Source organism: Macaca fascicularis, chromosome 9 (genome assembly GCF_037993035.2).
Source record: "Macaca fascicularis isolate 582-1 chromosome 9, T2T-MFA8v1.1".
NCBI lineage: Eukaryota > Metazoa > Chordata > Mammalia > Primates > Cercopithecidae > Macaca > Macaca fascicularis.
Genome location: NC_088383.1, coordinates 4317937 through 4335083, shown reverse-complemented (window position 1 = coordinate 4335083; position 17147 = coordinate 4317937). Strand labels below are relative to the sequence as shown.

General features: G+C 47.9%; 1 long non-coding RNA gene across 4 annotated transcripts in view; it reads right to left on the bottom strand.

Moving 5' to 3' along the window:
* The window catches only part of LOC107130786 (uncharacterized), a 139392-nt gene that overhangs the window by 62695 nt on the left and 59550 nt on the right, over nucleotides 1-17147 (bottom strand). The window contains exons 3-6 of one of the 4 annotated variants that reach the window (XR_010577789.2): nucleotides 12897-13012; nucleotides 12200-12439; nucleotides 8043-10206; nucleotides 3667-7435 (exon numbers count right to left, since the gene is read on the bottom strand). The exons of 1 other annotated variant lie outside the window; for it this stretch is intronic. This is a non-coding gene — a long non-coding RNA (uncharacterized lncRNA). Of the gene's footprint in view, nucleotides 1-3666; nucleotides 7436-8042; nucleotides 10207-12199; nucleotides 12440-12896; nucleotides 13013-17147 lie in introns of those variants that run through there. 2 more of the 4 variants (XR_012417367.1, XR_012417366.1) reach the window with 2 other exon arrangements.

Sequence of the window (17147 nt, the reverse complement as noted above, 5' to 3'; positions counted from 1 at the left end):
CCCCCACAGGATCCACCTCCATGAGATCCACCCCATGAGATCCACCCCATGAGATCCACCTCCACCAGATCCACCTCCACGAGATTCACCCCCACGAGATCCACCTCCATAAGATCCACCTCCACGAGATCCACCCCCATGAGATCCACCCTGAGATCCACCTCCACAAGATCCACCCCCAAGAGATCCACCCTCAGGAGATCCACCTCCACCAGATCCACCTCCACTAGATCCACCCCAAGATCCACCCCCACGAGATCCACCCCCATGAGATCCACCCCCACGAGATCTACCTCCACTACATCCATCTCTACTTGATCCACCTCTACTAGTCCTAACTCCACCAGATCTAACTCTACTAGACCTACCTCTACTAGGCCTATCTTTACTAGACCTAACTCTAGCAGGGCTGCCTCTACTAGGCCTACTTCCACCAGGTCTACCTCTATTAAGCCTCCCTTTACTCGGCCTATTTACAAGTAATGGTGGGGTGCTCATGGGTGCAGAGCGGGAACAGGAAAAGGCACATCTGCTCTGAGTCAGGCATGTTGCAGGTGAATTACATATTTTTGTTTTTACTTCCTCTCCCATGAATCTTATTAGACAGTATGGTTATCTGCATCTTGTACAAAGAAGACTAAGTAGAGAGAAGTTGATTTGACCCAATTTGCACAGCTGGGAGGCACAGGAAGGATGAGAAAGCCAGGTTTACTGGTTTCCACATCTTGTGCATTGGACGGGTTGATGGCGTGTGCAGAAGGGAACTCAAGACAGATGGGTGAAGGCACAAGGACTCTGGGTGTCGAGAGCTAGTGGGAGGCTGGGTCACATTAAGTGATATCCAGAAGCAGATATGTGATTGAGAATAGCCACTTTGATTGGAATATGGATGCTAGATTATTTGACAGCAAGGCTAGAGACAAGAAGACCATGAATATCTTCAAGCTGTAATTACTAGACTTTGCACAACTCATTTAAGACACAAAACCTTAAAATAATCTTTTAAAATACAAATACCAACCTATACACTCTGTGGAAACTTTATTTCCATATCTCAACCTTAAAAAAATCTTGATTTTCCTGAAATGTTTAGGTAGACAATTGCATGCCCTTCTTATGATGGAAGCTTCCAGTTTTGAGCAGCATTTCAGATTTAGCATTGCAGAGTTATACTTTTATTTATGTATTTTGAAACTGCGGAGCATACTGGTTTATTCCTTCTTCCTTTTCCTCTAAATTAAGGAGGAAACAGGAAAACAGCATCACCTCCTCAATCTCTCCTATTTTACCATTTAGGGTTTTGTCTGATCCTAGAGACCTCACTCAGCTCAATGCCTTCTTTAATAGTTGGTTTTCTGTTCTGAGCCTTAAAAATTATTTCTGTCAGCTGTTTAGATTTCACTGTCTTTCTCCTAACAAATCCCAGATAAAAACAGAACAAAAAAGTAAGAACCAAAAGAGACGTTGAAATCCAAGTCAAGTCCTGTGAATACCTGCCAAGCAGAAGAAAAATGACAGCAGCTCATCTTCCCACCCCCTCCCTTCATCAGAGTGAAACTCACAGCAGCTGGTGTCCGCTGTGCAGTGCAGCCCTGCATCTCACTATTCCCCCGTATCTTATCGTAACAGTAATAGGCTCATTGCAAGCCCAACACGTACCACACAGCAAGTCCATATGCCAAGACACCAACTTGCAGCAGAGAAAGAGGTTTTGTCTCAGGGACACAGACAAGGAGGCAGGAGGAACCTAAAATCTGTCTCTCAGAGGGGTTTGGGGTTAGGTTTTTCTGTTTGTTTGTTTCTTTGTTTGTTTGTTTGTTTAAGGCAGCGTCTCCCTGTATCGCCCAGGCTGGAGTGCAGCGGCATGATCTCGGCTCACTGCAACCTCTGCCTCCCTGGCTGAAGGTATTCTCGTGCCTCAGTTTACCAAGTAGCTGGGATTACAGGTGCCCACCACCATGGCCGGCTAATTTTTATATTTTTAGTAGAGACAGGGTTTCACCATGTTGGCCAAGTTGCTCTCAAACTCCTGACCTCAGGTGATCAACCCTTCTCAGCCTCCCAAAGTGCTGGGATTACAGGTGTGAACCACCGAGCCCAGCCAAGGTTAGGGTTTTTGTTTTTTTGTTGTTTGCTTGTTTTTGCTTCGAGACGGACGGAGTCTGACTGCGTTGCCCAGCCTGGACTGCAGTGGCACGATCCCAGCTCACTGCAAGCTCCACCTCCTGGGTTCACGCCATTCTCCTGCCTCAGCTTCCTGAGTAGCTGGGACCACAGGCACCACCACGCCCAGCTAATTTTTTTTTTTTTTTTTTTTTTGTATTTTTAGTAGAGACGGGGTTTCCCCATGTTAGCCAGGATGGTCTCGATCTCTTGACCTTGTGATCCACCCGCCTTTGCCTCCCAAAGTGCTGGGATTACAGGTGTGAACCACTATGCCCGGCCTGGGTTTTTAAGGGTTTTGGAGTGGGTGGAGGTGTGGATTCCATTGGTTGAAGAGTGCAGGGTGACATCATGAGACAGGGAGAGGAAGAAGCTGTATTCTCAGACTGATTCCATTGCTCTTTGGAGATTTCAGATTGGTGGGCTCAGCTATTTTTCTGGAATTTGAGATCTGAAAAACATCTGAAGCAATTCTGAAACAAAAGCCTTACAGAAATCCTATTTATAGGACTCCTATCTATAGGAATGTGAACGGTCAGTACCTAGTGCTCAGTGACTTCTCTTTACAAGAAACTGGGCCACAGTGCAGCGTGATTAATACTTAACTATAACTACATTTCTGTCCAGAATTCTTGCTAACTCTGTGAGGACGGCTTCAATATGAAGAACTTCCTGGCGATTGAAATTTATTTTGTATGGTTCTTTGTTGTTCCTACAATTTAGGTACTTAAAACTTAAATTAGGTACTTAACATTTAGAAAATTCTTAGAACCATCTCAAATTTCCAGAGCCTCCTGGCTACAACCAATCTTGGTACCAATTTCTGTATCAGTCAAGATTGTCAGTTGCAACCCACAGTAACTTCAAATGATCTAAGAAGAAAATATATCTGTGAAGAGCCATTGCTTGGCTTAGAAAATGGGTAAAGACAGGCCAGGTGCAGTGGCTCACACCTGTAATCCCAGCACTTTGGGAGGCCGAGGTGGGCAGATCACCTGAGGTCAGGAGTTCGAAAGCAACCTATCCAACATGGTGAAACGGCATCTCTACTAAAAATAGAAAAATTAGCCAGGCATGGTGGTGCATGCCTGTAATCCCAGCTGCTTGAAAGGCTGAGGCAGGAGAATCACTTGAACTTGGGAGGCGGAGGTTGCAGTGAGCTGAGATCATGCCAATGCACTCCAGCCTGGGCAACAGTGAGACTTCATCTCAAAAATAAAAAATAAAAAATAAACCAAAATGGGTAAAGACAAACAGAGATGAATCACCCCACAGGCAGGTTTACAGAGATTCTGCTGACACCATGGCTGCCCGGAGTCCAAATCCTATGTGTCCAGCACCAGAGGCAGGTCACACCTGGCTGCTGGGGTAAGAGACCCTGGCACTGACCATCCCCACCTCGGCCTCTGCAACTGCTGAAAGCCATTCTCCACCGGCTGGCAGCTTTGTGCCACTAGTTGTGAGTCGGCTCAGGCTTCTAGAACAAAGTACCACAGACTGGCAGGCGTTCACAGCAGCAATTTATTTTCTCAAAACTCTGGAGCCTGGAAGGCAGAGACCAAGGTGCCGGCAGCATTGGCTCCTTCCCAGCTGTGAGGAGGAATCTGTTCCAGGCCTCTCCCGTGGCTGGTAGATGGCTGTCTTCTCCCTGTGTCTCTTCACATTATTTTCCCTCTTGTCTCTGTGCCCAAACTTTTTCTTTTCATAAGGACACCAGCCATAGGGAGTTAGGACCCACTTTAAAGACCACATTTTAAATGGATTACCTCCATAATGATCCTGTCCCAAATAAGGTCACATTCTCAGGGACTGGAGACTAGGATGTCAACACATGAATTTTAGTGGGGAACCAATTTTACCCAGGACATTAGTAGTCAGAATTGTCCATACATGTTTGTTTGTGTGTGTCAGTGTATGTAGTGTGTGCATTAGTGTATACATTACAGAAGCCAGCCTAGCATTTAAATCCATTGCCATGTAAAAGAAGATTGCTTTAAGGTAAAAATCTTGGTCATGAATACACCAGCTGGTAAAACCTGTGTGTTTCACAGGAATAAGATTTATGAAGCCATGGAGCATATAGCTGTTCAAATAGATGGAATAAAGCAAAGTCATCTAATAAAAATGTGTGCTTGGCTGTGAAGTGTGAGCCAACTGTAGGGATGCTTCACAGATGTCCTGTGATTTTTTGTGATTGCTGTAGGTGGCCAAAATGATCCTAATATCTTTAAACAAAGGCATATTGAGGCCCTATTTATGTCTCTCATATTACTTCCAATCTCGGCATCAGCTGTGCAGTCTAAAGGGAGAACCTAGATTCCTAACGTTTTAAACTTTTTAACATACTTTTAAAAAAGATAACGTTATTATTCCAGTGAAAGCATTATTCCACCAAAAGAAAATGTGCACGTAATCTCTATAGGAAGTGTTGATTTTGTGCACATCTCTGAAATGCCTGACCTGGGTTACAAAGGGAGGCTTTTATTAGAAAGCAGGAACTAACGCTAAGTCCATGCTTGCAATCAATTCTTTGTCAAAAAAAATGTACACGAAGCAGGACTGAATTAAGTACAAGATAACATAACACAGAAAGTCAAGCACATGCTGAGGTCAGGATAAATACAAGAATAACCAAAAAGTTTTTGAGCTAGATATGATAAAAAATGGTGGTCACTAATTAAAAGAAAATTGAGGTTGAGGGTTGGGAGAGGCACCTCTGAGCTGGGATAATTCCATCTGGGACCATTCTAAATCCCATCTGCCAATGTCCTGAAAAGCCAACTTCTCTTCCTGAAGTAATTTAAACAAAATCCCCAAATACTTCATAATATTTGTGCATTTCATTGTCTAGTCGTTGCCGAGACAAATATTGACAAGCAGTGGGAAACATGTGAGCATTGCTTCTCTACAGGACTTTGCAAAGTCCCTGTTCTAGTCCATTGCCTCCCAGAAATGCCTTCTTCATGGTCCCTGGGGACTGAAGTGGAGGCTACCTTACCTTCTCCGGCTCCCAAATTGTTACAGGAACTGCTTGGGGGCGGGGCGCTGAACCAATTTTGCAAAACCTAATGTGGGTCAGGGATCAGCTAGTTGAGGCTGAAGTTCAAACCTTTCGGTAAACATCAACCCTCCCAGCCCTAAAAAGGATATATAGATACATATCCAGAGAAATATGTAAACATGTTTTTCCTAAGATTGCTGTACTTCCTGTATCCAGTCAACCCAGAAATAACACAAGTTCAACCTTTCTCACAGTATTTTTCCACTTCTCTGGGACTCAGCCAGATTCTCGAAGTGCAGAGATGAGCAATAATCATAAAATCTGGGCCCCTTCCAGGAAACGTGTCAAATGAATTCAAATTATTCTCATTAGCATCACTAACAGGAATGGTAATAATGGCTTTCATTGCCAGTGTCCTATGAACCAGGATGGCTGGGAAAAGTGCAAAAAAAAAAAAAAAGTGCCTCTTCCACTTGCTCCAGCAAACTGCACGCCCGGCATCCGGGGCTTTGCGGGTGGCGGAGTCCACATCACTCATTCTGAGAACACAGAGGCCCAGAGATGTTGACTCAAGATGGTAACCAGGCCAGGGAAGAGGTCAGAGCTCCTGGCTCAGAGTCCAGGCCATTTTCCACGACTGCACTTAGCGCCCAGCTCAGACTCTGCCAGGAGCCCAGGACCGAGGACCAGACGCAGCTGCGCTCCAGCAGCTCTTGCCCCTCTGCATGGCTCCTCCCCTTTACCCGGTCTCGTAGAAATTCAGCGTTCCGGGGCAGCAACGTGTTTCCCTGTGAGCACCCCACTGCTCCATCATGATGAGATGACTGTGAACTGGGACACCTCGCCTTAATTTTCTTATCTGTAGGATGGTGTAAACAATGGGCCCTACGTCACACAGGCTGCATGTCCTACCACGGTGCCTGATCTCTCCACCGTCATTGTTTTTCCACGCAAAGCATTTCCTGATAAATTGTGAGGAACACATCGAGAATGCAAGTTCAATGTGCATCATCACTCACGGTGCAGGAAGAGCCCATGGTCTCGGATTCATTCCAGACAATGAGTGAGGCGTTGGTAGGTGGACTGGGTGTGATTCACATTACTTCCTTACCAACGGCTCGGCTTGGGACGTTTCCGGAGAATCTAGAATTACTCTAGCCCATAAATGACTTCAACAGAAATCTCTTCTTAGGTATATACTTCTGGATTTCTGGCATTTAAAAGAGAATGATCATAAAAATGGGTTCCAGGCCGGGCGCGGTGGCTCAAGCCTGTAATCCCAGCACTTTGGGAGGCCGAGACGGGCGGATCACGAGGTCAGGAGATCGAGACCATCCTGACTAACACGGTGAAACCCCATCTCTACTAAAAAATACAAAAAACTAGCCGGGCGTGGTGGCGGGCGCCTGTAGTCCCAGCTACTCGGGAGGCTGAGACAGGAGAATGGCGTGAACCCGGGAGGCGGAGCTTGCAGTGAGCTGAGATCCGGCCACTGCACTCCAGCCTGGGCGACAGAGCGAGACTCCGTCTCAAAAAAAAAAAAAAAAAATGGGTTCCATATGAGCCAGTCTTTTAACACATTTCAGTACTCAAGGAAAAAATAACACTCACTTCTTACAATCTTAACAGCAGAAAGGTAGATATTTTCAAACGCAAACAAAATAAAATAAGAAACTGTGAAATTTACTGAGTGTATTTGAGGGAACCCTATTTACTGCTTAGATTTCAAGATACCAGCTTTGAGCCGAAGAAAAGCCACCTGCCTGTGAACTTCATCGCTATGCACTATGCTGAAACAGTCACATATACTTTCTGTCATAAAAACCTAAAACACATGATTAATAGAGCCAAGGACTGAGTTAGATTAATTAATTTGGCTAATTTGCAATAATCTGGCATGTTGGCAGCATACTTTAGTCTCAGCCCAGTGATTAAAAAAACGGACTTCAAGAGATTCTTCTCCAAGTGTTTCAGCCTTGGAACCATTTTAGTTTCATGTTGTTCTAATTAGTAATTCCAATCACAGGGGAAAGGAGGAAAAAAAAAATACATTTCCTCAGTTCATGGTCAATAACTTTGTCCCCATGTGGACATTAGTGCTCTCCGGCTTCTCACTAGGGGCTGGAAGGTTTCCATCTGATAATGGACGGTAATGGATGGATGGCGGATTTGCACAGCGTGTGGTCCCCAGGGGAGACAGCGGGCGGGTGACTCAGAGGATGGGAGCCTCGCCTGGCAGCACAGCCCTCCCAGCTCCAGGCGCATTTCCTCCTGAAAACAGGAAGTAACCTCGGTTTACAAATGCCCCGAAGGGAACATTTCAGCTGCCTCCTCCGTGATTGTACAAAGAACCAGGCAGAGATCCTGGAAGGTCATGGGGATAGGAAGTGGGTCCACAGGGGTTCGTGTCTCCCCGCGGGTGCGTGGGTCTCAGCAACACCTGTGGGGCCTTTCTCCCCAAGGCTCACTCTAGGACTCCTGGCTTGGGTGACCATGGGTGTGGCAGATATTACGGGAAGGAAAATAGGCTGTAGCTGTCAGTCTATATGGGTGATAGACAGGAGTGTGGGGGGAAGGGGTAGCGCAGGTGGAGCACGCCCCCCCTCCCCCTACCCCACCCCGCAGGAACAATGAGGCCGCTCATTTCAAAGCCCTCAGGGTCCTGCTCTCCCAGAAAGCCTGTGGGTCCAGCACTGGGTTTCTATGTCCTAGGGCAGCTTTTGGAGGTGCTTCCTTTGTCTGCTAATTCTCCTTTACCTTCCTACATTTTGTTGGCAGTCAGAGAAAATTGCCCATCTGGGGGCAATAAGGAAGCATTCATCACTCTGGAGAGTTAAGCCATCTCAAGCAGCCCTCGATCAAACTCTGCTCTTCTTACCTCACAGCACAGAGGCCACAGCGGATGAAGCAGCTTAAGGGAGCTCATTTAATTTGTGACGGGGTCCAGGGTTGTAACACAGCCTCCTCGCCGCCTTCTTCAGGGCCATGAGCCCTGAGCAGAGCTGGTTTCCTATGGGTGTCTGCTTGGGATGGGGAGTTCATCAGGAAACCCACACACAGTTTCAAACAGGAACAGCAGGATGGCAGTCAGGGCCAGAACCACGAATGCAAAGGGGCTGGAGATCCCAGGCTCAACAGTTGCTCAAAAAGGAAGACACACACAAAGCTGACACACAGAGTGAGCCACCGCCAGCACTGAGGACACGGTACACGGTGAGCCACGCCTGGCCAGGGCACGGACACATGGGACACTACACCCCCACCACAACCAGCTGGTCCCACGCTTCCCCTGGAGTCACCTTCTTTCCCATCCTCTGCACTCCCTGGTCCACTCGAGTCCCTGCTCTCTCGCTCTTCCTCCTGAAGCCGGGCTTTCTCAGAATCGCTGGGATCTGCCTCCCCTCTGCAGCTCTGCAGAGCTGCGGGCTTTGCTGCCACTAAAGCGCTAACCACTCACTGAACGATGTCAAGGCCACCTCTCGTCCACCATATCCATCTTTTGTCTCCTGCGGAGAGACTGAGTCCACGCTTTGTGTAGTTTCAGTGTTCAGCCCCTGGCTTCCTCACCTGGCCACTGTGAGCTTTCCTTACACAAAACTGGACTGAACTGCTGGGTCAATTCTCAAACCATGCATAAAAGCAGGGAGGTGCCTGCATCGGCCTGAATTTATCATACTCTCCATTTCCCCAAAGTGTTAATTCACATTAGGCCTTGAGATCCACAGTGCATAATCACTCTAAATTCAGATACAATAAATTATAAAATGTGACTGTGACCTTAGGTAAATATTAAAACAAATAGGCTGGGCGGGGTGGCTCACGCCTGTAATTCCAGCACTTTGGGAGGCCAAGGCAGGTGGATCGCAAGGTCAGGAGTTTGAGACCAGCCTGGCCAATATGGTGAAACCCTGTCTCTACTGAAAATACAAAATTAGCCGGGTGTGGTGGCGCATGCCTGTAATCTCTGCTACTTGGGAGGCTGAGGCAGGAGAATTGCTTGAACCTGGGAGGCAGAGGTTGCAGTGAGCCAGGTCACCCCACTGCACTCCAGCCTGGGCAAGAGACTCCGTCTCAAAAACAAACAAACAACAGAAACCCAAGGAGTGTGGGGTTGGTAGTGAACCTAGGACACCATATTTCTTAGGAGAGTCCCTTTATCTAGGCAATATAGTTAAAATAAGACTCAAACAGATCTGGAGTGTGTGTAAAGGCACGATTGAAAACCAGCGGCTATCATCCCTGCAACGGTGCTAACATTTACGCTGGCTGGGGGGCCCTGGGAGCCCTGCTTCTTCAGGGACGTGAGGCCACGCTGACAGCAAGGAAGGCAAACACAGGAACCCCGCAAGAGTAGAGCATCTACCCAGAACACTCCTCGAGAGCGGCCCGGGGATGGGGGGTTGGGGGGATCTGCACGCCGCTCCGCTGAGGCAGTACATGGCTCAGCCCCTTCCAAGGGCAAGACCTGCATATTCCAGTCTCGCTGGGATTAAAATCTTTATTTACATTTTCATTTTTGTATTACCATTTTTCTCTTCCCTCTGCTCTAAAACTTAAAACCCTATCTCAACTGAAATGAGTGCCTTTTTTAATACAAAATATTTATCCTAATCCTCTTTAGTCGATTTTGAGGATCATATTAATGCAACAATCAGATAAGAACGGCCCTTATAACACCAAAGCCATCCATTGACTTTCAATTTTAAAGGAGGAAAAAAAAAAAAAAAAAGGTGACTCATTTGGGGCGGGACTGAGAACCAAGTCACTCCTTTTCACACCTTTTCGTTATGGGTAATAACCACCTGCCCCACAAGCTTCCGGGCAGGAAGTTGAACAAGAGGAAGCTGCAAGAGTTGGCTTCAGAGAGACTAAGAGGCCACCAGGTAGCTGCTGCCCTTCTCCACTGCTGCAGGGGACCGCGGTGGCCACGTCCACAGCCTGGACCCAAGTCCCTTGTGTGCAGGCATCATACCTGGGAGGAGGAGGCTGCCTCTGGGTTTTTCAGGCTTCTGAGCAAAGTCAGGCCCAGTCCCTGGAGTCTGCTGGGGTGGAAAGATGGCAGAGGTTGGGGGCACAGTGTGGCCTCCCTCCATGCCAAGGTGTCCTGATTATACCAAGAGATGTAAGTGCTATGCTAGCCACAGGGGCTCAGAGTCCAGGGCCCATGCTGGCCCCTCTCCGGGAGCTGGGCATAGCTATATGGCTCCCTGCTGCTGCAGGCCATGGTCACGCTCGCTGTGAGGGCACCAGGTGCTACACACTATTGTCTGCTTTGCCAGCATTTTTCTCCCTCTTGCTTTTCCTATCTCTTTCTCTCTAAGATTAGAAAGGAAAAGGAAGGAAAGGAACCTAATTGGGTGATGTTGGGAGCTAGATCTTATTCAATCTTTCCATGACCATCAAGTCAGGAATTATTATTGCACAGATATTTTGCCTACAAGGAGAGAACTAAGGCTCAGAGAGATTGAGGAAGGGCACAAAGCTGCCCAACAGTTCAGTGAAGGAGCTGGGCTTTGGGCTCAGGGCTCAGCCCCTCTGACATCTACGTGGATTCATTCACAGGTGCATCTGTCCCGGGAGCATGCCCTGTAGGGCTGCACGTTCACACCCTCACAGACCAGCTGACACAGGACACTACAGGATTTTCCAGGTGGCATCCCTGGTCCTTACAGGGCCACAGCCCTGGGGCTATGCACATGTGGACATTCACAATCTTCATCTGAACGCGGCCCTCCCTCTGGGACCCATCATATTCTGGCACTCCAGGCACAGCACTGAGGTCCAGAGCTATTGACACAGCTGAGTGCACCCAACTGTCTCAACATCTACCTGCATCCCATGTGCATCCCACCTGCGTCCCACCTGCATCTCACTTGCATCTCACCTGCATCTCACCTGCATCTCACCTGTGTCCCACCTAAGTCCCACCTGCGTCTCACCTGCATCCCACCTGCATCTCACCTGTGTCCCACCTGAGTCGTACCTGCACCCCACCTGCATTCCCACCTGCATCCCTCCTGGATTCCACTTGTATCCTACCTGCATCCCACCTGCACCCTACCTGCATCCCACCTGAGTCCTACCTGCATCCCACCTGAGTCCTACCTGCATCCCACCTGCATCCCACCTGCATCCCACCTGCATTCCACCTGCGTCCCACCTGCGTCCCACCTGCGTCCCACCTACGTCCTACCTGCATCCCACCTGCGTCCTACCTGCATCCCACCTGAGTCCTACCAGCATCCCAGCTGCACCCTACCTGCAGCCCACTTGCATCCCACCTGCGTCCCACCTGCATCCCACCTGCGTCCCACCTGAGTCCTACCTGCATCCCACCTGAGTCCTACCTGCATCCCACCTGAGTCCTACCTGCATCCCACCTGCATCCCACCTGCGTACCACCTGCATCCCACTTGCATTCCACCTGCATCCCACCTGCGTACCACCTGCGTCCCACCTGCATCCCACCTGCATCCCACCTGCGTACCACCTGCATCCCACTTGCATTCCACCTGCATCCCACCTGCGTACCACCTGCATCCCACCTGAGTCCTACCTGCATCCCACCTGCGTCCCACCTGAGTCCTACCTGCATCCCACCTGAGTCCTACCTGCATCCCACCTGAGTCCCACCTGCATCCCACCTGCGTCCCACCTGCGTCCCACCTGCGTCCCACCTGAGTCCCACCTGCGTCCCACCTGAGTCCTACCTGTGTCCTACCTGAGTCCTACCTGCACCCCACCTGCATCCCACCTGCGTCCCACTTGGATGCCACTTGCATCCTACCTGCGTCCCACCTACATCCTAACTGTGGCTCTGTGCTGTGCTGCAGGACGCCATCCTTGCACAACAGGATGTGGCCCTGGGACTCCCCTGTGGTTCTCTCCTAGAATAGACAACAGCTATGCCAATCACACTGAACACACCAATCACACAAAATGCGCCAGTCACACCAATCACACTGACTGCCTGCAGACACCTCTTCCTGCCTCACGCCTGGTAAGAGCTAATTCAAGAGCAAGATTCCATGGTACCTAGAGACCAGCAGTGCCCACTCAAGAGAAGCTCCTGTAGTCCTGACGCACACCGCTCAGTCCCGGATGACAGTGCCGAGGAGCTGGGTCCCCTGCCTTGCCGTGGAGCTCTGAGGAGGCCATGTCTTCTGCAGCAGCCGCAGCGTGATGCCCATCAGTGCCTAGAGATTTTGAGGACTCTGTGCCTTCTGCAGCAGCTGCAGCGTGATGCCCATCAATGCCTGGAGATTTTGTCTCCTCCTGTGCCATGTAAGGTGGTGCCCATTCAGGACCAAGGTCCTGGCGTCCAGCTCCCAGGACTGTGGGCTGCTGAGGCTGATGGCAAGTGCCTCCATGCAGTGCCTGGGGGTAGCCCTGCAGGGGAGCCCTGCCCTGCTACCACTGAGTCTGGGGGCACAAGCCCCCCTCCTCTGCTTCAGTGAGGGCTTCTCTGAAGGGCCCTTCTGGTCCTGAGCCTTCATGGAAGCTGTCGGGACCCCCTTGTGGGCATTGTCTCCCCTCTACAAGAGACTGCCCAGAACCTCTGCCTTGGTCTTTTTCCAGGAAACCCAACCACAAGAGTACCTGTCAAACTTCACTTGTGTGGTTAACCTATCAGCCCTTCCTGTCCCTTCCTGTTCCTTCCTCAGCCAGAATAAGCAGAGCGAGTGAAAAGGAGAGGCAGGGAGAGTGGGCTGCAGCATGGAGACCCGCTCACCTTCAGGGCCACCTGCCCAGGTCACCAGCTCCCCTTGAGCTTGTACAGTGAGAGACGCTGACTCAGCACAGGTACGTGGCTTGGACCACACCCACAGCCCAGATGGATAGGCCAAACTGTAGAAGGGAATAAGGAAATTACCCCTGATTAGTTATCATCCATTTATCTTTATCTATCATCTATCTATTAGCTATCTATTATCTTTCCAAATCTGTCATTTATCGATTATCTGTATCTATTATCTATATATGTGTTATCAATCTGAATGATCTATCATCAATTTCACCATCATCTACCTAACCTATAACTATTTCATCTATCATCTATGTGTTATCTATTACCTATCGTCTAATTATCTATCATCTATCCTCTATCTACACATATACGTACATTCAACAGCATTTTGCATTTATGTAATAGCTGTGTTACAAAAATAGAACTATACAAAATATAGTATGAGTTTTGAATTTGATCACAACTTAAGGTCATGAGAACCAACTAAGAATTCTTGGCAAAATCTTTGCAAACATAATATCTCACTTGCTGTTTCGAAAATTATATGGTTGAGGTGATATATACTGTGGATTTCGCATAAGAAATGTAAAGTTGAACAAATGGTGCTGCTGCCTCTAAGTGGTAGAGCTGGGACCCAAACTCCTGTCTGTTGGCTCCAAATGCCATTCTCCTTCCACCACACCAGGCCTCGCCTCAGCTGCGCTCTGAATGGATTTGAATGGAATTAACTGGCCGTGCCCAGTTGGGTGGCATACAGAATTGAGGAGCAGCCTCGCCAGGGCAGCCCCCATCCAGTTACCCAGTTACCCCTTGATTTGGGTTGTGGGGGCACAAAACCAGCCCTGCCTCAGTGGAACAGCTGTGCAGGGCTTCCCGGCCCCCCAGGTGCCCCTGGATATGGCTACCCAAAGTGTTCCCGCAGACCAGCAGCAAGGGCAGCGTCCATGAGCTCCTTACAAATGCAAACCTCAGGCCTCACTCCAGACCCACCAGCTCAGGATCTGCATCTTAACAAGGCATGGCTCAGGCCAAAAATAGTTTTAGATCCATTCCTGAAAAAATGCCAAAAAATAGACACAGTAAAGTGTAATAATGATAGTACCAGTTTTTTTGAGCATCATTTTGGAGAAGACTTAGTGCAAAAAAGGAAAGAAAGAAAGAAAGAAAGAAAGAAAGAAAGAAAGAAAGAAAGAAAGAAAGAAAGAAAGAAAGAAAGAAAGAAAGAAAGAAAGAAAGAAAGAAAGGAAGGAAGGAAGGAAGGAAGGAAGGAAGGAAGGAAGGAAGGAAGGAAGGAAGGAAGGAAGGAAGGAAGGGAGAGAGAGAGAGGAAGGAAGGAAGGAAGGAAGGAAGGAAGGAAGGAAGGAAGGAAGGAAGGAAGGAAGGAAGGAAGGAAGGAAGGAAGGAAGGAAGGAAGGGAGAGAAAGAAAGAAGTCAGAAAAAGCAAATTCCACAGTTTTTGCTGAATTGAAGTGAAACTGTTTGACTCTGATTTATGTGCCAGTCATCCTGACCTGCCATATGTTTTGCTTGGCTGGGATGGCGTTCTTGCAGGAGGAGAGACTGCGCAAGTAAATTATTAGCTTTTTAAGTTCCAGGGAACAAGAGAGAAAAGATTAAATGGAATGAATACCTGTTGACTTCATGCCTAAACTATCCATCAAGTCTTATCTTGCTTTTTTTACTCGTATCTTGGTTTTTACTATTAAAGCTAGGGGAATTTTCAATAGCTTTATAAGTTACTGAAATGGACTGCATAGACTTCATTAGAAGTGAAGGCCGTAAGAATAAGCGGGATTTCAGAAGAAATTCCTTTGCTCAGCTACTCAGAATCGACATAGATGAAGTTTTCAAAAGCCTGTTAAATGTAAAGTAGATATTCGCCTGGGTGGGGAAGAGGAGAGCATTTGTTTTGTAATTTGACATCTCCACTCTGGCTTTCCATTCCCCAGAAACTGAACTGAACGACGCTCTCGGGAAAAGTGGCCTTATCATGACAAAATCCATCCCCATGGCGCCGCCAGCTCAAACCGTGAGCACGGGAGTCATTCCTAATTCCCTCTTTTCTTCCTTGCCCTCCGTAGCGCAAAGCCATTTGTCTCTACCTCCACAATCTCTCTCCAGCCCAGCTCTTTCGCTTTTAATGCATGGGTTCCCATTTCTCCTCAGACTGCCTTATTCAGTGTTCCTATTAATAGATATCAGAGACCTACTTCACAGCCCCGCGTACACACGTGTCTTTTAACGTTATTCTTCACAGCTGTTTTTAAAGTCTGTGAGAGAAATCTGATTAGCTACTCCTTTACAAAGTATGAAGAAAATATTTATAGCATTAAATATTTAATTATTTTGATTAATAATTTAATAAACAATAATTTATATCGTTAATACCAATAAATAATTTACAAATATTTACTATTTATAAATAATAAATAATTATTCATTGTTTAATAGTAATATATAATAATTCATTCATTAATTAATAATTTAACTAATTACTTAGATTAACTGGCCACTGTTAATTTGTCTTATATGCTAATCCTAACACATATGAGGAATTAATCATTCAGATAATATAATATAATTATTAACATATAATAATATTAGTATCAATATAATATTAATCTATAATAATATATGATAGCAACGTTATCTGAGTGATTAACCAATTCCCTGTATGTGTTAGGATTTGCATATAAGACACACCTGTCCCTTTAAGGAGTCTGTAATTACGTTGCAGGGACATGACTTACTCTCATGAAGCAAAAAGATGCTAATAGAAGACACTGAGAAATGAGCGTCAGAGTTCACAGAGGTTAGAAAGAAATGTCTCGGTAGGTCCATTAGAGGTTCCCGCTACAGCGCTGGACTCGAGCGCGATGGTGATTTTGGAGTCTCCCTGCTTCCGACAGCTTTGAGGAAACTGCACAGCAGGAAAGGTAGAAGGCTGACCCCCGCAGGGCCCGGAGTCTGGGTTCCGAGGCAGCTTCTGTTTCTTTAGTTTGTAGGTTCCAAGGAATCAGCCGTCTACCCTCCAAAAGGTCCTAGGCCAGAACACGGGCACGTCTGAATAGGTCTCTGATATTTATTAATAGAGTTTCCAGCTGTCTGCTGGAGTCACTTGGTGTTACTGTCTGTGCTTCCCGAGAGCAGGAGGCTTATACCCCCACCTCTGTGCCCTGCACCTTCCCACCCCCTTCCCTTACCCCTCATCCCATAAAGAGAGAGAGGAAGCAGGTGGAGAACTTACCGGAGTCAGAGACTAAATGCGTCCGACAGCCCCAGGTAGTCACGTTCTGTTTAACTTTGCAATATTCCCAAAGTCGTAAGGACTGAATCTTGGTATTGCTTTTCCCACCTTCTTTGGATTCACTCTGGCCCCATTTCTCTTTCTTATTGAGAAAATAGCTTTGGATGTTCCAGAGGATGATGTATTTCTCAGAAAAGCAGCCCTGTCCTTTAGGAGAGGGGTTGATTATAATCGTAAAACGGATTCTTACCTGTTTCCTCTCCCCTCTCTTACGGTCACTTGGTAGAATCAGAAAACAGTCCTGAAAGGTCTGTCATTTGCTCTGCATCAGGAACTGGCCAATCCAACCCCAACCAGCCCAACTTAAGCTATTGAAATGGGAAGATTAGGATACGGCATCCATATTCTTATTTGAGCCAACTCGTTTTGCTGTGGGCCGGGATACAATGTCACAGCATTCGATTCGGCTTCTAGACCAGTGGAATACGTCTTCCACGGCTCCCAACTCCCGTGGCCAGGTCCTATTCCCACTGTGGCTCGGGAGAACGTGCCAGAAGCACAGCCCACATGGGCCTCCACCACCCAGCAAACTGGGACAAGCTCGGCTGTAGCCTCAGGTCTTCTTAAACCCCTGCTCTTCCTTACTTAGGCTTCGGAAGATAGGAAATGGCTTTAAAACAGCCACCAAGAGCCACAGTGCCACATGGAATGGAGCCTTCTTCCTTGGTGAAAAGAGAAAAAGAGAAGCCTTTTGCTCTGGCCACCCAGGAGGGAAGGGGTGTGCTGACGCCCAGGCATTTCTCGGAGCAATGCACCCCAGGCGCCTCACCCCACTGAGAAGCCGCCTCTGTCGGTCGAGGCATGGCCTCAGCGTGGGCCCTGGAGACTCCGGCCCCCATCCTCCATGGATCCTCCAAGCTCCAAGCGCAAGCCTGTGGAGAGGCAGAGCCTCCGTCCATCTCGGGGGTTTACAGACCTTTGTGATGAAT